Consider the following 21,397-nt stretch of genomic DNA (forward strand, 5'->3'; position numbering starts at 1 on the left):
CCCTTCTGGCCTCCAGAGAGTTGGCAGTGGTCATAAAATGTGACCAAGCTTGCGAAAGTGGGCTGTCGGTAAGGGAAAGTAGGAAAGAAATGGGGTTGAATGGCAAAGGAAGGGTGCTGGGTGCTGGGGAGGGTGCTGGGTGTAGAGAGCAGCACCGCAGCTGCGTGGGTAGGGCGGACATGCGAGGGAGCGGTGCGTGAGCACTGTGTCCCTTCCCGGCAGCTTACTTACAGACCAGGGCTGTTTATTACCGTGCACACTGTACCAGAGACTGAACCTGTAAATGAATCTTCTGAGTGGTAAACGATGAAAGTTGGTAACGAAGGCGTATTTTAACGCTGACTGTCATGGTTGCATCCCTCAAAATGCCGGCGTGCTCCTTTGTCTAACGGCTTATCCCAAGATGTGCAGATGCCAGCAGGAATACATGGGTAAATCAGCCCGCTAGCTGCTACACCTGTAATGTTGTTGTCCTTAAAGGAATTGACGTAGGAATAAATTCATCATCGGTGTGATTAACCTAGGATTGTCATCAGCATCATGCAGGGGTGTCAGGCAGAAGATCGTATCCCCCAACACCTGTGTATTTTTTTAAAAAAATTTGTTCTCAAAATTTTGCTGATGATTTATTTGCACTTCACATTTGGTTCAGCTGCTGGGGAGCGTACAAGACAATAACGGGAGCTTTGGGAAGTCTCGGCGCTGTTGCTTCAGTAATGATTGATAACGAGACATGCTCGAGTACAAGAACCCGACATAATGCCTCAAACAGTGTGTCATTCCCTGGTGCCCGACCCTTCTTGCTCTGAGCAGGGTGATGGTTTTAACTGAATGCTTCCTCTTCCAGTGCTTAGAAAAATGGTTTTGCTCTGGATTTTATTTATACACTTACTGAATTGTCAGGCATGAATGTTAATAGGCTGCTCTTATTACAACACAAGTACTTGTCTCTAAATTAAATAAATCCTATAATTAAGACTTCATTCTCCAGCACCTTATTAGTGGATCTCGCCTGCTTGAGTTAGTCTCGTTAGTAAGGGTGCTTGGGGTAGCATTCAGTACAGTGGGAACATTGCAGTATTGCTACTGTATTTTGTGCATACGAGTGTGTATTCAGACACCTAGGAGCAACCAGCAAGAAAGAATGTTTGCCACTTTGTATTCTTTACATTAAAACTACAAGTGTATAATTTTCTCAAGAAAATAAATGTCATGAAAGAGAAATGATAAAGGAAATGCTGAAATTGTGCCAGACAAGATTCTGTGTTATTCATACCCATGCACGCTCCTGAAATTGAGAGAGATTCTGACCAGTTTGGGTTGCAGCATGGTTTCTGTCAAAAAAATAGATCTTGATAGCTCATTCAGGGAGATGAATACTGCACTTGGCAAGATGTTCTCCACAGGAGATGGTAAGAAGAAAAAAAAAATGATCCTACGAGCATTGACAAAGTAAACAATCCTATTTCGAACAGACACATCATCCATTTTGTGTGAAGCTGAGAACCACATCTTTAAGAGAATAGTCATCCTACGGAAAAAAGAGAGGAGCTGATAAATGGCCAAGCTTAAAGGAAACCTGACATTTTCTTCTGAGAAGGGAAATAGGCTAATGAGAGCTCAAATTTACAAGCAGTAAAAATTCTTCAGGTGTTTCATTTAAGTTACTATGGGTGGGTCATATTAAAGAAGTGTAAAAGAAAATTTGCAGGAGTGCCTACGCTGGGAGCCATGGCGATATAGAAACATAGCTAGCCACATCTGGCCACTGCTAGCAATACCTCTGGGTTCCAGTATTCCCCACTTCTAGTCTTGAAAAATTTCTCTGCTTTTGAAAAATGCTTTTACTTGTAGAATATTTCCTTTTCTGCCATGGCCGTCTTGTTCTTCGTTGCTGTCCATCTTCTGGACATTAGGTGAGAAAACTCTTCTTATCTTCCACAACTCTTCTGCCTGCCGTGCTGCTGGCGTGTCTGGCCTGAGTTCTTGGCCATGAAGTGGATGCAGATGATACCCACTTTATCTTAGTGCGCAGAAGCAGGTAGCCAGCATAGGCAGGATAGCTATAGGACTTGGAGCAAGAAACTGGATCGCTTTTGAATGCTTCCAGAGCATGAGCGTGATTGAGTTTCAGATGTGTCCTGTGGCAAATAAGGCTATGTGCCCATCTCTCTGTGGGCTTCGCTCCTGTGTTGTAATACCCTTGTCATTCCTCAGCTGCATATACAAAGAGGATTCTCTGAGCAAACACTCAGCTCTGTTCGCCACTAAGCTGCGGTGGGGCTTTGAAATAATGGAAATTACTGTCTGCGCTCAATAGTGTAAGGAGTCTAGGTTAATAACTCTTTTGATCTCAGCATGGTCATGTTGCTGTCCTTCCCGCTGGCTGAGTGCCACTATCTTCGCTCCACTGGGGTCCCCAGCAATGTCAGTGAAGTTAAGGATTTTTAAACTGTGGTTAATATTATCATAGTTGTTGGTTTAACTTATGCAAATGTTTGTCCTGAGCTCTGGTAATTTTTCAGTTACGGAGTAGTAGACTAAAAAGACATAAAAGTCAATCGCACGTTCTTCGTGGGCATGTTTCTAGAAATGTGAGCCTTAAATCAGTGCCTATGTCTAGCAGCGTGAACACAAATCTTAGCTGTCCTGAGGATCTGCCATACCCTTGGTCTTGGCTGGAATCAGCCGTTCGGTATGCTGGTATTCGCATGACAACATGTTGAAAGGGACCAAACTGCCAAATGGCAAATGCATGCGGGTTAATAGTAGGGTGTTGAGGATCCGTCCTTACTGTGGGGACCTGCCTTGTAGGTGCCCTGTGAGTCCTGGGTGCAGTTTCCAATTAAAATTGTGGGATTGTGGAATGGGGTGTATGAAATCCACCTTTGACAGCAGTCTTAGTCTAGCTGTGCCCGGTCCGGGACGAGGGATGTCCTTAAGGTTATTGGTAATGTGTTTGCTGGCATGGAGGAGGACCAGCCTGCTCCATGTGTGGAGCATGAAGTTTGGAAAGCTGGCTAAAGCAGAACAGAAAGTGAGGGTTTGGTAGAGAGCAACAGCAACTGACTTGGAGCTGCACATCAAAACCCAGCGAGCTTTGGGCAGGAGAGAGGAGGTGGGTTTAGTAGTAGGGACAGTCAGTGTAACGGTGGTGGATCTGCTGAGGGTTGGCAAGCCAGAAGCAGTCCTTAGCTCTGAAGAGGTGGGAGCTTCTAGATGAGGACCCTGTGTACTGCAGAGACCAAGGACTACACTTAAAGAAACACAGGAAATTTCAAAAATTGCTGAAGGGGACAGGGTTTCCCTAAGCCCCTGTGCCTAAACTGCAGGATCCAGGAGCACTTCTCAGGCTGGAGTGGGTGCTCCAGCCGTGCTGTGGCTTAAGTGGGTGAGATGCAATAACGCACCCGCTCCTGTTTAATCCTGCCTCCTGGTTTTCTCAGGAAGGACACCAACTTGCACTGGCAGAAGGCATCCGAGGTATGCCCTGACAGGGATGCAGGTTTGGGTGTTTGGGGGCTATAGTCATATTGCAAAGGCAGCTGCCCTCGAGTCCAGATACAACTTGAGGAGCTGTGCAAGGGGAGATGTGTGTGTGCCTTACAGCGATCTTGTAGCCATGCAAGTGTGAAGAACAGAAGCGCTTTGATCAGGAAGCCGGAGGAGGTACAGATGAGCTGTGAGGGCCGTGTCAGGGTCGGGACCCCAGCACAGGGACTGTCCAGCTTGGCAGACCTCTGTCCTGGCTGCAAGACAGCAGAATCAAACTGTGTCTCAGCCAGCTGGAACCAAGTGTTTGGCAGAAAGAAAATGGTTTCCAAAGTCAAAATGTCTCCTAGATACTGACGGTAAGCCTTCCTCGTGTCAGCTGCTTGTTCAGAAAAGAGTTGAGTTAGAGATAAAATTCAGCCTAGGCTGCTGCTTTCACACGGTATCAAGTGCTGGCAGATGCACTGTGTTACAATCGATCGCTTTGAAGAGAAGCTATGTGAAATATTATTAATTTAATGGATTGATAAAAACATTTAAAACATTGGGGTGGATGAACATGCTGTGGACATGCAGTTAAGTTTAGAATACTCTTTTTGTCTGGGTTTTATCTATTGAACGTCTCTAATTTTAAACATTGAACTTTTCTGTAATTTTAAACATTAAAGCATCACAAAGTTATTAGAGTGTCTATATATGTTTTCATGTTGCCATGGATATTTCTCAAGTGCAGCACTGTATTGGGTTGGGGTACATGATGATTTTTAAAGAAAATGATGATTCAAATGTTTTAACTAGTCCATTTGTATATTTTTAAAATGTATATGTATCCAGTGTGTTAAGTCCTTTTGGTGTTTAGTCTGGTTTATGCTTCATCCAAAGCCACCTTTGAAGTTTTATAAGCCTCTAGCCAGTCCAGTGAGTTGTTTGTTAGGTGGGTAACCACATTCACAAGGCAGACATATAGGGCAGGAGACAAGGGAAATTATTTGCACATCTGGAATGTTAACTGTTTTTCTTTGTAATCTTTTACAAATGAAATGAGAGTTCATCCCTGTAACCCTGCAAAGGCACAGACTGTAGGGCACATCTGACAATGCATCACCCCAGGGATGCTGCAGGACAAATCTGAATCAGTCTTGGAATACACAAGTATGTTGAGTTTGCCTGTGGCCTCATCCCTGCTGTGCACCTAGCCGGCTCTCTTGGCTTGTGCAGGAGGCAGCGAAAGCCATGGCTTTTCCCTCTTCTTGCACAGTAAGGGGTGTATCCTTGGCTGGAGGTTATCCTGGTGATTGTAAGAAACGTGTCTCTCCCTGCTAGGCACATTCTAGCTCTAGGTAAGCAGATGTTTGTTTCATAAATGGATTACAAAGAGAGAAAAAATGAGAACAATTTTAGAAGGGCTGCTGTCAAATCAGGTTTTCATCAGAGGAAAGTGTATCAAATGGGCCAGCATTTAGGAGACAGCCTAGAAGATGCTGCGGGTAGTACCTGCAGAGGTTGGTGATCTCACACCCGGCCATAAATTAATCCAGATGATAAATACAGCGACTCACTCTTGCATAGTGGATGTGCCAGTCGGGGCAGAGCTGCACAAGCCGTGCTGTTCCTTGCATCCCTTGTGTACTAAAGGCCAGCTTTCTGCTCTCTGGATCTGTTGCCTGCATGTGTGATCGGTAGGCTGCAATTACAGGGCATGGGTTTTGTCTTCTCTGGTGGCTGTGTGAGACCAGAGCGGAGTAGGAGCCCTGAGAATGAGTCAGCTCTAGGAACAAGTGATTTGAAACCTCATCCTCATTTGTGTTGCTCTTGGTGGTGTGGCCGCACGTGAGGACCATAGTCCTTGGCCAAGTTCGTTCTGTGTCTGTAGAAATGCAAGGCAGAGTGGCAGTCTCTGTCCCAAAGAGCGTGCCGTCTGTGGCAAAACCCAGCAGATGGGTATGGTTAGACAGATGGGAGAGCACAGGGGAAGGGTGACGTGATATCGGTCAGCGCTCGGTGTGGCAGGCAGCCTTCCCGGGGCACCAGCTGCTGCCTGCTCCCGTCTCTTATGGGGCACCCGGCAGAGTTATCCAGCATGCCCCAACCTGGAGCATCCACCCGTGCCTCGTGCTGCATGTAGGCTGAGGAATTGTTTTAAACAATGATGTAGGATGGGGGAGAAGAGAGGTGGTGGCTAGCCCTGGGATGTCGAGCGCTCTGTCACTATGTGCTGTGTAGACATTTCCTTGGTGGCCATGTGGGTGTGGGTTTACAGGGAGAGGGGACGTGGATGAGGTCATGGGCCTCCCGGTGGTGGCACTGTGCTGTCCTCTTAGCACTGCTTATTGCAGCACACGCTTGCAGTCATGGGAAGGCACAACAGTATCTATCTCCTTCCCTCAAAACTGACTGCATCTGGCCTGTTGTACATTATAGGTGTTTGGAGGATGCTGTTACGTTCCAGCCCTGTGTGCAGGAATTGCAGAGGGTGGGTTGTATGTGACCCCTTGACAGCCACAGGGGAAGGGTATCTCTTTCTCTTATTTTGCTGTCAGTTGACTTCCAAATAGAAGAGTGTCCCTGGAAAGCTTGCTATCTAGGAGAGACCGTTTCCTTACTGCTTCTATTTCATGTGATGTTAATTCTAATGCAGTATTTATTAATTCAAAAGCACTCTGTTCTCCAGGCTAAAAAAATTATCTACCCTGTCAGATTCCTACATCAGGACAAGTTGTGAAATGCTGTAACTATTTTGCTTCAGCATTTCTGTTTGACAGAATGTATGTCTGCTTTGTGTAAGGGAAGAATTAAATTTGATTGGAGTAGTTGTTTTGAGGAATAATTTATCTGTGCAATTATTTCTGAAGCACTATCTGCTCATATTTGAGTGCCTTCCGTTAGATTAGAAATGTGAATGTTTTAATTTAGGAAGCGGTCTGCAAGTTGCTAGTATGTTTTAGTGGGGCAGAGAGACCGGGCTCACACAGGCTTCTCAGCCCTGCCATCTTCTCTTCCCTACCCAGACATCTGTCATGAAGCACCGTTAGCATATTTGAATAAGGATTTCTGGTCTCCTGCAGAACTGTTCAACACGCGATTTGAATATCCATCTATCCAAATGTTATGTTGCTTTGAGGTTTGGTTTTATTTTCTGGGAGAGGGTGTGAAAACCATGCTATACTGTATGGGAACATGTCATGATAGGGATCCTGCAATGCAAATGATGCCTCAGTAGGTGCCATTGCTTAAATCATTCGCTGATGACATACACAAATTAGGCACACTCTGTTTTCGCTGTCAAACAGCTATGCTTGCCTTGGGATCTTCATTTAAGTTGTATCTTTGCCTTTGCTTTTGCAAAACAGCACAATGGAAAGGCTGGAAAGCCCTGCTACCGCCTAACTTCAGGTAGGAATACAGCAAAGCTCAGCAGCCCTGTCTTTTAACCAGATCCAGCCACAGTTAAATCACGGTGGTGGATGTTTCAGCTTCTTACCATTGGAGCGTTATATCACCTTTGTCCAATACACAGAGAACTTGTACAGCCTTGCAGCAGCCGGTGTAAAATGTTTGAATGCTCAACAGTTTGGAGAGTACAGCGTGTACAGAGGTAAATGGTTTTTTTCTCAGAGCTGCTCTATGACTAAGAGGAACTTGTGCTAATGTTTGTATGTCCTTATTCTTATGAATGTTGAAGTAGAAGGGGTCCTGAGGAGTCACTTGTCTGCTCCCCAAGTAACGAACCTATTCCTAATTAGAAGGACAGTTTACCCTAAAATTTAGCTTAAATTGCCATGGAAATTAAGCAGATTACTATTGTCTTGCTCCCAGCAACATAGGAAACAATTGATCGCTGCTGTCTTGAGAGCAACTCTTCACACTGCGAAACTGTTCTTCCCTGTGCTGGTAATCGCAAGTCAGCAAGTGACCGTAACCACAACCACCGCTAGCTAGCACCCCTCTCCCTCCTTTTGCATTTTGGACGAAAGAAGCCTGGTTGAATTTTTTTGCGTAAAGCAGTTTTCCAAGCATCGTGTTGGCCTTGTTGCTGGACTCAGGATCTTGCCGGAGGAGCGGTGTGGGTGCTGCTCTGCCTGCTGTGTGGCTCCTAGCAGGGAGGAATAACTGTCTCCCACACGGTGTGTGCAATATTCCTATAAATACACGCAGCGCTTTACAAGTGTCCCCACTCCTGACTCGCATTCGGGGTATGATCTGTGCCACTTTCCAGATCGTTCTCTGCAGGACTGCTGCCTGGCTACTCATTCCCATTCTGGCATTTGTGCATTTAATTTTTAAAATGTTCTGAAGTTACTACTTATTACATGTGCCTTTATTAAACTTCCTTGTGTTGATTTGGAGGGGTGAGCTATTTTATCCCATCGCTATCAGTCTCAATTCTGTATTTTTTGTTTAGCAAGACCTGTGCTGCTGGGGTGTTTGTGGCATTGAAAGGTAAGGGTAAATGGCTGTGATAAGGTGCATTGTCCTCCGGGCTCCAGGAATACTGCACTGTTTTGTGAATTATCTTGGCAGCGGGGGGTGGGGGGGTGTCTTCTGTAACTGAGAATCTATGAGTGAAGTGCAGCATCTTTGAAAACCTTTGCTTTCAGAGCATCTGGAGTGGCCCATTTTTTCAGGCATCTTCATTGCCTCATTTTGCAACACTCGTTTCAAGGGACTGTTGAAGCGTCCCCCATTCAGTTACTACCCAAAGACAGTTGTGGTTAGTGGTGCTTCACATTGGTGACAGATGTGATTTAAGACCTCTTAAGTTATAATCACCCTCCCCAAGGAACACATGATTGTGTCCCTCTCTGGATCTGACCAACTTCTTGGGTGCAACAGCTCAGCTGTTGGTGGGTCAGACCTGCGGAATGACCCACCTTGGCAAGGAAGCGGCAGCATCACCAGTAGACAGGATGGTGTGGGCACAGCCTGCCTCTCCCGCGACTGCACAGGCACTATGGATGAGCCTGACATTTCCCAGTGGTGATGGTTTCCCAGTGGTGTGGGACTCTTGCCAGCTGCCCACCAGCAGCATGCATATGTACAGTTAGCAGGGAATGCATCCTGCCACGTGGATGAAAGACATGTTAATTGTGTTCCAGCCAAGATGTCTAAGAAGTTTTTAAGATTTTTGTTGTTGGAAATCCAGCTCCTCGTTTAGCACTTCTCACATCCTGGAAGGATTGCGTGGGAGGGTGTGTTTTTTCTTTCATTTTTACTATTTACCTTTCTTTTCTAGTATTTGAGGCTTGGTATCACAGCAATAGTGAAAAGTTAGGAAATTTGATTCAAGATTTTAGGGTTGCTGCTTTATATCCATATTTGGGGGTTGATCAGATTATCAGGAAAATAGATTAGAAGGCTTTTGCTTTCTAATGCCTGTTAGGCTTTCAGCTGCTCTAGTCAAATCATTTCTGGATGGTGGTATCATGACAAATCAGACCCAGCAGCTTTCTTTGTCTCTTATGCTCTGTCCACGCTGCTGCCCCTCTGGCTGAAGCCCTGTCACCTACCATGAAATCTCACCAGTAACCTGCAGGATTAGAGCAATTGGTCTGCAGCAGTTCTGCAGAGCGCTTCCACCTTTATAGTAGTTTTAATTAAATTTATGATAAAGGTAGGTAGTGGTCCGGACTTAACTTTTGAGGATTGTCAGTATTTTGCTTTTCCCCAGTTCCCTCAAAACCAGAAGGAATTTCAGGAGCTGCTGTCATGACCCAGTGTTACATTTTGATGGCAATTTTGGTACATTTGTCAAAACCCACACATCTTTGTGGGGGTTGATCCTTGTACAAATGCCCCACTGCAGGGCAAAGCAAGGGCAAGACAAGCTGCTTTGGCAATTGCTGCTCCATTTTATGTCAAACACAGCAAAACACAGTCTTTCCGGCTAACACACAGTAATAAAGAAAATCCTTGGGGTTTAAATGTATATAAATAAAAAAATAAAATAAGTATATTTTTATATATGTAATATAGAGTAATAAAGAAAATCTGCCTTTCTGAATCACATAGTCCACAGTTGCATCCCCTTCAGACTTGGGATTTTTGTTTCGTTGTAAGTGAACAAGAAAAGGTTAGGAAGTATTCTGCCTGATGTGCCTTGAGATTAAAAAAAAATAAAATCTTTCTGCAATGAGCATAGTTTTGACAACAAGAATCTGTGCTTGCTTTAAATATTAAATATGCAAAGTTGGGCATTTTCAAAAATGCCTGAGACTTTTGGTCTCTAGTATTTGTTGAAAGTGAATGGGATTTGGGGCCATACCTGCCTTCAGCAGTTCCGAAAATCACCCCGCAGCCGTGCGGGTGTGGGGCTGAGATTCTGCCGCTCTGGTCGTGCAAAGCCAGCTCGAGCAGAGGAGCAGACTCTCCCTTGGATCCTCCAGGTCGAGTAAGCTGATGAAGGAACATTGAAAATGCTGGTCTGGAAAGCAGGGCAAGCGGTGCTGAAAGTAGGCGTGCGGGCCAGTGCTCAGCCTGGCAGACAGTGCATATTAAATCAGGGTGATTTATGGAACTGTTTCTGTTAAAAGCTTCCTCATGCACTTTAGAAAGCCGGGCTGCCAGGTTGGTCAAAATCCAATACCCAGACAGTTTGAATTGGCTGCCGGCTGCAGTAATAACCGTGGCGAAACTCGAACAGCCGTTTCATGCAGACTTTGCAGGCTGCCACATCGTTGCTGCTTCTCAGAAAACAGACAGTGTCAAAATGTTACGCGGTATGAGGACATTTCCATGGTAACGTTAGCATCCCATGACACCCGTTCTTGTACTGCGATGTCAGTGCATGCTGTCATCGTTGTACTTTCTCCCTCCATCTGGGGCCTGTAGGAATGCTGTGGTACGGATCATACGGATTTCTTCAGCGACGGCTCTAGTTGTGGGGCTGAGGGTGGAAGAGATGCTCTCTCTGGGCTTTCGGGTGTCTTCAGTAAGGCAAGCATTCCTTCTTTTAGCATAGCAACTCTCATATAATTCAGCTTAAAAGCACCCGGGTTTGCTTTTCTGCTGTGCTAAAAAAGCAGCTTTCCCTCTGTGACCAGGCAGCTCGCTGCAATGGCTGTTTTGTACCTGGCATCAGAGGCACCCCACTCCTGGCACGCAGCTCTTTGCCAGGCAGCTCTGAGATCGCTCCGTTTGTGAAGACGCTCCAGTCTCGTTTTGGGTCCAATCCTTTCAGCCCAGAGAAAGCTTATTGCTGAGGACCACCTGCAGCCCGACGGTGGTCAGCTCCCTCCTCCCCTCCCTTGGCAGGGGCCATCAGCTGCTCGGGATGCTGCTGGCTGCGGGGTGGGTTTTGGACAGCAGCCTGAGGCCTTTGGGTAGGGTTTCATCTGTGACTAGCTCCTGGTTTCGTTGTGTCTTGATCAGTGGTTTTGCCCTGTATAAATATTTCAATTCCTGCTGCCACCTCTGCAGTAATAATGTCCCACTAGGATTTTCAGTGTTCCTCCTGTGCGGTTTCCCCCCCGCCCCCCCCCCCCCGCTTTTCTTTCTGTATTTCCACCAGGTCATTTACTCCAAAATTAGCATCACAGTGTTTTTTGGTTTTTTTTCACTGTGCAGGCAACACATGTTTATCGGCTCTTTTCCCTTGACATAAAGCTGTTCTCAATATTTTATTGATAAGCTAGACCTTTGGCAAGAAATATTAAAGGTAAAGATGTTTTCTGCGTGGCAGCCCATGGACCCTCCAGCAATATACTTTTTTCATTTCTGCTTGGTACTTTGTAAGAGCAGTAGGGAGAGCTTCTTCAGCTGTTGTGCATGCATAGGCTCTGAAAATCGCATGGATAGGGAGACAGTTATTTAACTTGACGTTAACTTAACATCATTTATTTAACTTAACATGCCTACTCAACATGCATAAGCTATGGATGTGCAATCTAGCTATGTGGGTGCACAGCAAGGCTATTTCTCATACAGCGGTGCTGTAGTGTAAAGGGATTGTGTATGATAAAACCCAGCATTTGTGGTTTTAACATCTGGTCTAAAGTATTTCACTTGAAGGGACTGAGAGGATAAATGTGAGACTTGAGAAAGTACAGGTTGAGACTGGGGGAAGGAGCAGAACTTAACTTTCAATCGTATCTGTTGCCCAGGACCCACTTCTGGACTGTTTCACAACTGTAATTCTCAGCTCTCCTGTTTTGCTCAGGGCTCCACTTTGAGTCATGCCAGAGTCCCAAGTTATCTTTCTATAAACTTGTTCATCTGTTTCCACTGAATTCCTAGCTTCTGCCTGGTAACAGGAATAGGTCTGTTCCTGTGACCTGTCTGCTCTGTCTCTGCAGAAAGACTCTTACTGCTCCTGGACAGGAGGCAGCTACTGCGTCCCAAAGTCAGTTTTTCCCAAGCCAAATGCCTCTAAACCTGGCATCGCGTCGGCCCTATTTCAATATTTTTCTATTTCTGTCTCAGTACTGCCTGGCTTACCTACTAGAGAGCTCTATGAAATATTACATGGTCAGTTAAGGCAAAATTTGGCTTGCTGCTCTAGGAATAATACCAGGCAAATTATCCACAGTCCATTTTAGCTGATGAATTTGACTCTCTGTTTTCACAGTCTGTTCACTGCAGCCATCTGCTGCAGAGGGACAGCAACTTGTAGGACAAGTTGACTGTGGAAATCAGCAATTCTTATTTCAGGCCATAATTTTGTCTAATTTCCTGAGATCTAGAAAACTGTTTATTTCCTAAACCACCTTTCCCCTAGAGCCCTAAGACTGGCTTTCCAAAGATCACCTGTACAGTGTGTTAGCTCCATGAAGAATGTGTGCGCGTGAATCCTGAAGCAGTTGACAACATGATGACCTGAAAATGTTCCACTGATCAAAATATACATTAATAAGTTCCTGGGCTTCTGTCAGTTGTGTTAAGAATGTGCTTTTATGTACGAGCTGACCAATACAAAAGTGTTCTGCAAGTGTCGGTAATGCATATTAAAGCAGCATTTGGCCTCTGATACTCAGTAAATGGTTTGGAAACTGGCTTTTGCCTGCTCTAATGCTAAACTACTATGTCAGGAAAGATTCTCAGCCTTTTATTTCAGTTTGAAAGGGGGGGAAAAGCTTAACGTCTTGATTTGAGTACATGTTACGAGGTTTAGACATTGTGAAAGATTTAGTGACCTGCTCTCTTAAGCTCCTATAGTCATCAGATTTGAGAGGAAATTGCGGTCAAAAGCGAACGTTTTAAAAGTTGCTGATCTAAGTGGTCTAATTGCCGACCTGTTTTTCCCCTTGATATTCCTATGCTTATCTCTTCAGACCTGCAGGTGTTCTGTCCACTAAGGCTGCAGTGCAGAAAGGGGAAAAGAGCTGCAAAACTAGGACAGACTTGGATTATATTTAACAATGTTCTATTTCGACTTGACAACCAGCTATCGAACACCTACAAGTTTGCAACTGTGATTCACTCGGAAGCTGACATAACTGATGTCACGTTGTATTAATAGCTACAGAATTGTAACTGCTTTTAGCAATGAGATTCATTAACAGCCTCTACAAACACACTGACAATCAGTTGAAAACCTGAAAATATTAGGTATATATAAAAATGGATCATGCCATAAAGGAACCTCCCTGTGCTGCCAAATGTGTTTACAGCAAGTTCTCACGGGTGTTATGCATAATGATTCCTCTTCATCACTTTCAGTAGGTCTTACTGTTAGCAAAAGGTGTTTGAGGACTGATCCACACTCTAAATGAATTGGGAGCTGCTGATCTAATGGAGTTATATGACGAGAGTGTATTTGAGAGTTACTGCATCCACAGTGGTGCTCTTGTCAAGTGGAACCTGTCCGACCAGTTCCTGCACAGTGCTGATGGTGTTTTGGGAGGCATTTGGTCCTTCACTCGTTTCAGTTGAATGTTTTGGCTTCAACAGGAAATGTGACAAACCATGCCTAGACAGTACTCGCCAAGCTGTACTAAGTGCGTTGAGTTCAGCTCCCCTTTGAGTTTTGCATGCTTTCCTTAGTGTGGGCTGCTAGCCACCTCGGAGGAGATTGGCGCGGAGGAGGTGGAAGCATTCGTTGCTTCCTACCATCTTCTCTGAACATATTGAATTAGCAGCTAACGATGGTGGCATATAACTGGTCCTCACCAGCCACTGTTAACTGTCCTGTGGGGTGAATGAGTCAGTTACTCTTCCAGGCTCTTGGTAAAGTCATTTTTGCGTTATGTATGTGTGGTTTTCAGGTTTGCATTGCTGGCATGATAGGTCCAGACATCGTAGAAGTGAAATAAAAACTGAGATTCAAGAGAGAAAGTGTTCAGGATGACACTGGGTCGATGTTGAGTTGAGTAGTTGGACTTGTCACCGGGAGTAAATCTGTGGATGTGTACTTTTGGGCTGAGATTTTTAATGCTCTGGGTACCTCTGAGAGCCAGTCCATTGCTGCTTACAGCAGTCAGTCATCTGCTTCCCTGGGTTCCTTCTTTCCCTTTTTTCTCTTATGTACATCACAGTGCCGCTTCTCTCCCTTTTGGCCATGAATAATTCAATTGTGTTTAAGTTTTCAGGTGATGTCTGCTCTGTGTCATTCATCTATCACCCATTTTTGGCATCTGTCATTTGGATGTGACTTTGCTTTTGCTGACCTGCAGCTCTTGGGCTGGCCTCATGTGCTGCTTTCTGGAGGTGGAGAGTCTTCTGAGACCAGCAGGAATGTTTGGCTCAAGACACAACAAAATTGAACATAACAGTCCTTTGAAAATGGTACTTCCTGGCAAGGGAGCACAGTTCCTTATTTTGAGAGGATGGAAATCCTGGGCATTTTTTCCCCCTTTCTCATTGTTCTCTTTCACAAGGTTAGAAACCGTGTTTTCCGGTACACCACAAAACAGTCATTCACCCTTCCTTTCCTAGAGTTGTAAGCAACGGTCCAGATAACTAAGTACAGTTGATCGTCATCCAGTAACTCTGTATATTTTAAATGTTGCAATAGCCAATGATCCATTGGGCATGTAACACAGCAAGTGATCAGCCCCCCCCACCCCCCTGCTCAACGTGTCTCTGTTGAAACAGCCTATGACAGTGAAGGAGTGTAATTAGCAAGACACACAGAATGGGATTGTAAAAAAAATGTGAAAATAAGCAGAAGGATTTGAGAAGGATTAGGAGGGCAAATGACAAACCAGTAGTTAAATGGTGCATGATTAATGATTGTAGAAGTAAAAGGTTGACTAAATATTGTGGCTCTGTAATGGCTGTAATGGAGAATAGTTTGTTCGGAAGACTCCAGAAGTGGATTTATATCAACATAGGCTGACTCCAGGTTTAGACCTGTTTCTTAGACTTGGCTTAGGTCAAGGTGAATATCCCCCGAGATGCTTTCCTAGTTGACTTGGTGACCTGAGATTCATCTTCCATTTTCAGTATTAATGATCAGCATCAAAATATCAGGTACCCCTCTGAGATGCTATAACAGAGTTTTTCTCTCCTGAACCTTGGTGCAGGTGGGAGTATCAGAACTGTCTGGAGTTACACAGGCTCATTGGCTGGTATTAAAGGAAATTATATCTGTACTGGAACTGTTTTTCCTAGTGCTACAAAACTGGTTTGTGTATGCAAAAAGAATCTGAAGAAGATGCAACTTCCACAGTGCTTAGAGGAGTAAGCAGGAGTTGCTCTCAGTAACATGGAGTTCCTGAGTGCTGCTCTTCATCTTAATGTTGATTTTTGTCATGTCTTTTGTATAACGCCTGATCTGGGGCTGGATTTCACCTCTGCTTTCTTATTACTGTATGTTAAATTCTGATTTTCAAGGAGGTACTGAACTCTCCTGCATGTGTTTAGTAAATATGCTGTTACGGACTTTGGAGCAAGCTCTGAATTTTCTCTCTCCTGTAGGATCTGTGTTTCTGCTGTTTTAGGATTAGTCTTTGCATTATTCTTAGCCATGTTTTGCCGTCCACATGGGCTTTGGCAATTTTCAGATCTGCTCTCTTGCATCTTAGTGGAAACAAAGTTGTATGTCTTTTAAGGTTCAAGATTTGTCTCAAACTGATAAAAGCCGACAGAAACGGAAGTGCCACCCTAATATTGAGGTACTTTGACCAAAGATTTGTAGTTGTCATAATTTTTCCATTGGGAACTTTGAAGCAGAGCTGCGGGATAGGGGAATTTTGAACGCAGCTAAGTGCATGGGTTTGCCTATCATGAAGAAAATTTGCTGTTAAAATTGTAGTATGGAGCCTCAGTGAAATTATTCGGTAACCTTTGGTTTGCGGTGTTGCGTTCTTCCCAGAGGGCAGGGAGCTATGGAGAGCACCTGCTGTCTGTTCCTTGGTGCAAAGGATGCAGCCAACATTGGAAGAAGCAGTTTCTCTGGGTTTTTGTTTTGTTTTTTGAACAAAATCTCACTACTGCCAGAAGTAACATTTTTCTTCTTACTGCTTACAGAGTAATGGTATGTGAGTGTTACAAGTTTTTTTATTTCTTTAGCAGGAGCAACTTCATTTCTGTTTACCTGAAAAAAAATTTGCAGGCAACGTGGTCCTCCCAGTTTCTTTGGGGCTTTTGTGCTGTGTTGGGAGAAAAGAGAAAAACTTTTTGCGATAGGTGAATCTGTAAAATCACAGAAACTGGAATAATGTGTGAGTGGGAAGGGAACAGATTTAGGACTCTAAACTTTTTTGACTCATTTTTGGAAGTCTCCATTTCAGTTGGCATTCCTCCCTGCCTTTCAAGGACTGTTGCAAGCACAGCTGAACTAGTTACACCTCTCGGTCCCAGACAGCCCCACTGAGGCTATTCTGGCGCCTGCCATCGTCCACAGCCTGTTTGGATGTGCAGGCTGCAATTTGGGCATAGCTGGAGCATCTGTCCTCACTGGTCACCTAGCTCTTGCTTCTTGTGGTAGGTAAGAGGCTGAACCGTGGCAGGCGCTTCCTTTGGTGGGGACATTAATTTGAATCTCCCCTTCTGTCCGTGGGTACTAGTTTTCATGAATCTATAGGAATATGCTACCTGTGAAACCTGACCCCACTCTCTGGTGTAGTTCAAAGGTTCAGAAGTTATGGAGGATGGAAAAAGAGGGGAGACAAGCCTTGTTTCCAGAGGCAGCTTTGTTGAAAAGGTTATATTTGCCCTGCAGAGGGAAACCACTGCTTCTGGGTTGTGTGCTTAGAGCAAGGGTCAGGTTTGCTAAGGTACTTAGACGCCTGAAGAGCCCCCAGAGCTTTAAAGAGTGCTTCACGAGCCCATTCCCACTGATCCAGTATCTATGATGCCAAGAGGCTAAACATCTTTAGGGATCTGGCCTTTAGCTGCGAGTGGTGAGGGGCTGGGGGACATGGGTTTGTGCACAGGCAGCCAGCGCACACCTCCCTGCAGGGCACGAGGGGCTGCAGATGGCCTGAGCCCCCCTCGCCCACCGCACGGGCATCCTGCAGTGTCACCCAGGGGCTGCGGACCTTGGGGGCTCCAGACCTTTCACAGAGTCACAGGCCTGGGGTGTCAAGTGCAATTAATCTGAAGGTGTGGTAAATAATTAGCTCTCAGTGTCTGCAGTGATTTTCATCTTGTTGGTGAAGTTGTTATTGGAGGTGTATATTGGGAATCTGTTAATCTTCAAAGATAAAACCACCTATATAAAATGTATCAGTATGAAATATATAAAATGTATCAGTATGAAACGTACTCTGTCGCTGTGGGACAAATGACTATGAGAAATGGGGTTAGATTGCACACTGCGTTATAATTGGGATCTTTGAATATAGTTCTGTGTTTGTTGGGCACTAATGTGGAAGAAAAAAAGGTTTTATTTAATGCAACTGCTGGTTTATTTATAATGCTTTCAATAGGAAAATCATTCCGTTGTAGTATATGAGCCTGTGCAGGGTGCTTTTGATTTTTAGCAGGTAGGATTTAAGAGTTCTGTTCTCTCCTGCATACATATGCCTGTGCTTCCTTGCAATGGGAATTAATGGGAATAGCCAACTGTGAAAGGAGAAGGACAGATCCCAAGGACTGGATCATACATAAGAAATTTCAGCAGCCTCTTATGCACAGCTAGTCATATAAATTGAGTTTGGATGGAAAAGAGATCAATAAATGGGTTACTGTCATCTGCCCGTCATCTGCTGGGCATCAGGGGGTGATCAGCAAGTGATGCCCAGAAGACCAGCAAGCGTCCTCCAGTGAGGCTTGTGAATTATTACTAGTTTTATCTTCCCATGTCCTGACTTGCCTACAGGGAAAGTCACGCAGTGTTAGAGGTGGGCTTTTGCTCCTCATTTTGAGAACGTTTTGTGGGATGTTCTAGGAAGTGGACAGCACAAAGTAAAAATGAGCTGGTAGGACCAGAGATCTACTACGTCAGGAGGAGAGGCTCCAACCTCCTGAGCTGAAACCAGGTGTTAAGACTACACTTGGAAGGTAGAGAAACACCACAAATGCCCTACTGTGGCTGGGTGCCAGGGCAGTGACACCACCGCCTTTGCGAGAACAGGGTGATACAGCTCCATGGCCACTTCTTGCCAGCCCAGCGTGGGCCGCTGCCCAGTGCTTGAGGGTTGGGTCTGCCTCTTGGCTCCGGGAGTGAAGATGGGGAAATGATTGTGTAAAAGTAGCCAAAGTAATTGCAAAGTGCTAGTACTTCCGTTGAGAAGACCGTTGCCATTGCATGTTGTGTTTTAATGAAGAGATGAGGTGGTGTTTCCTTTTTTGAGATTTCCACTGGACTGGCAGCCTACAGCGTGTCCGTAAAACTGTTGGAGGGAAATCAGGCTCTGCGTTCAGTAGCTCCCAGCTTATAGAGTTTAATTTTGTCTCTGAGCGCTAAATTGCTTTGAGTTCAATAATTCATCTCCCTCCAAGCGCTTTAGTGTCATTTGATTTATTAATGAGTTGGCTCGGACGGCTGTCCTAATGCTTTATCACAGCAGAGTGAAATCCAGGGTTGTGCTAAGCACAGATTGCAAATGTTTGCACGTGTTGTGTGAACAATACACCATTTCCCTGTAGCTGACCCTGGAGGCACAGTGTGGTTAGTAGATTGGGTGTGCAAGAGCTGGAGCTGCTAAACTCTAACCTTGTTTTGCCCATCAGTAACCCTTCCTAACACTCATCCTCTCTCTGACTCTCTCTTGCTGTAGAAGAACTTTCTACATATCATATTTTTCTTGGTTTTTTTTTTTTTAGAAGCGGATTGTGGCTCATTAATTAGATAATGTTTGTAGAGCAGTGTACAAAACCTGCCAAGGGTTACTGTCCTCGCTGGTATTATTAGAGCTGGAGGAAGGCTGCCAGAAGGTATTGATTACTTGGTAAAAATAAACCCTTCAAACTTCTTTGGTCTTTATTCATTACTGCTTTTTATCGCTGCATCCTGCAAACATTTCAGAGGGTGGATTTGTTTGCCGAAAGATCAAAACAAAATGTTGACAACTACTGATGCCAATTTGTAGCCTCCTGTGTGGGCGACATGAGAGGAATCTGTGCAGTGCTTTGGAAAGTCTTTCTAGGCTTTAAATCCACTTGGATCCTTGAACCGTTGTTTGAGCAAAGCATCCGAGTGGCCAGGTTTGGATAGTACCTTCAGTATCAGAAATGAGAGAATCTCTTCAGGGCTTGTGAAACTGCATTGCGTACAGAAGCTTGTATGTGCTTCCTGAAGTTGACATTTTGATTTGTTTGGTGAAGTTTGTTGGTTAGTTGAGTGCAAGCTGAGGCTTGCAGGGTGTAGTGGGTGCTGTTGAGAGAACTGTGGCTGACTGGTGGGAAGGGCTTGCTGCCTTCTGTGTTTTCTAGTTCGTCTCACAGTGATGGTTTACAGCTTCTCTTATACCTCACTGTGGAAAACAAAATGTCACACTTTGAATTCATTAAGCAGCTGTGCAGAGGGGGGACTATTGAAAGGGAAAGCTGTTTTATACAACAGTAAAATACAGGGGGGAAATTTACATATATGTAGCAGAAAACACATGAAAAAGACAAACATTGTGTAACATTCAGAAGGGCCAAGTCATGCTTGGTAAAGTGAAATTTCTAAGGCGAATGGATCCAAGAGGACACTTTGAGCAGGAATATAGCTTACGGGATGGAAGGAGGTACTAGCCATTCATGGAACCAGAGGACTAAAATTTAGTAGTGACTTCTGAATCAAGTGTAGGCTTGTGGTGTCTCTGGTTGAAATGTACGGTCAGAGCAGAAGCAAAACATAGCGTCTGTCTCCAAATGAGACCAAGGACAGAGCACAGACCTCCAAACATCTGCACATGTTATGACCTGGAAATTGCTTCAGCAGGGAGACTAAAGCCAGGCTTTGGTGGAGACTGCGAAGTGCTTCTGTGCATGCGTCTGAATTGCAAATGGATTCACTCTGGTTATCACAAGTCTCTTCATGTTCATTTCCACCCATTAAGCTTCTTCGAATTAATATTTGGGTAAATGGGAAGTTTTAAAGCAAATACTGAATGACTGCACTTTGAGAGTCATCCAGAGTCATAAGAACCGACCTGCCATGGATCCAAGGGCACATGTTGTCAAAGCCACCCGTTAGTGCTTGAAGGTCCTGTGCTGGCCTGGCATGCCGACCTGCTTGCTCAGGAACAGAGCACCTTCTAGGTGCACTGACCAATGTTAACCTTTGGTAATCTTCAACAAGTACCAGCTTCTTTTCTTTCAAAACTTGGGACAATTCATGAGCAAAGAAAGAGCAAGAACCATCAGCAGATGCTATAAGCTCACTCCCCCCATGCTAGTTGCTCAGATTTCTTCTAGAAGTAACTAAGATGTGAGCAAGTCTTCTAGCTACCTGCTGCATAACGTGTGGATGAAAGAGGTTAAAAAAAAGCCAAACAAAACAAAACCCAACACATTACGCAGCTGCATGTTAATGCTGTAGGTACGTTACTGCTGAATGGGTGGAATGGCACCAGTGCTGAGAAGTGGTAAAGAGGTTTCTGTTTTTGAAATGTGTCATAACCCATCACTAACTTGAAGACAGAGAAAGAGCTGTGAGGCATGGGACAGTAAATACCCGACAGTACAATTTTCATGTTCTTTCAGTGGAGCTGTTTCAATGTAGTTGCCCATTTGAGGAGACCACCGAATATAGGTTCGAATGCTGGTGCTGCTCGGTAGGTTCTCATATGGGCATTGCGGCATCATCTCTGATGGTCCAGGCATGTGTGGAGTTAGATGTGAGCATGTCCAGTGAGAGGGGAGCAGCAGATGCTCGATGTGGGGGGACAGGGCCTGCCCTAATGGTCTGGGTACATAGGGAGACCATGTAGGACACCCAGTAAACCTATTGCACAAGCTATAGAGGAGGGAAACTCGGAAGCAGCTTAGGAAGTGAATGGGAAACTATTGCAGTTTGAGGGCTGCGATTTCACCTCTGTTGTGGCAAATGGAGGGATTAAGAGGTTTTGTGCCTGCAAAGGGGTCTGGAGAAGACTTTCTTCACAGAGGACACTGCACTGACGTTGTTTACGAAGCACCTGCGTCTGCATAACTTGCTTCCATCTTACACCTGCAGTTTACATTTCTGTTCTCATACTTGAAGACTGGGCTGACAGAAGGAGGCCCTGGGATTTCTCAAGATGGTGCTGGCAAGGTCAGAGAAGCACAATCCCCCTTCCATCACCGACTGCACTCCGAGCGCTCCGCTTCACGCTGCTACGTACAATACCCGCACCAGCAACCTGCGTGCGTACAGCCACTGACAGGCAAGAGTGTCCAACACCATGGAGGAACCCTGTGAGGGAGATGAGTGCTGGGACAGGGCATCAGCCTGACCTCTTGATCACCAGCAGTATGGATTTCCCACCATTCCTGTGTAATGCACAGCAGAACGGGAAACAGTGAAACCTGAAAGCAGAAGCATGGCCTCTTCCCGGAGAGCCCCACTTCTGCCACCTGTGAGTTTAACCTCCTCTTTATGAGTGCCCACCTC

General features: G+C 45.0%; 1 protein-coding gene across 2 annotated transcripts in view; it reads left to right on the top strand.

The window, feature by feature from the left end:
- Positions 1-21,397, top strand: part of RIMS4 (regulating synaptic membrane exocytosis 4) — a 68,714-nt gene that overhangs the window by 12,864 nt on the left and 34,453 nt on the right. The window lies entirely within an intron of this gene.

The sequence above is a fragment of the Falco punctatus genome (assembly GCF_963210335.1).
Source record: "Falco punctatus genome assembly, chromosome: 10".
Taxonomy (NCBI): domain Eukaryota; kingdom Metazoa; phylum Chordata; class Aves; order Falconiformes; family Falconidae; genus Falco; species Falco punctatus.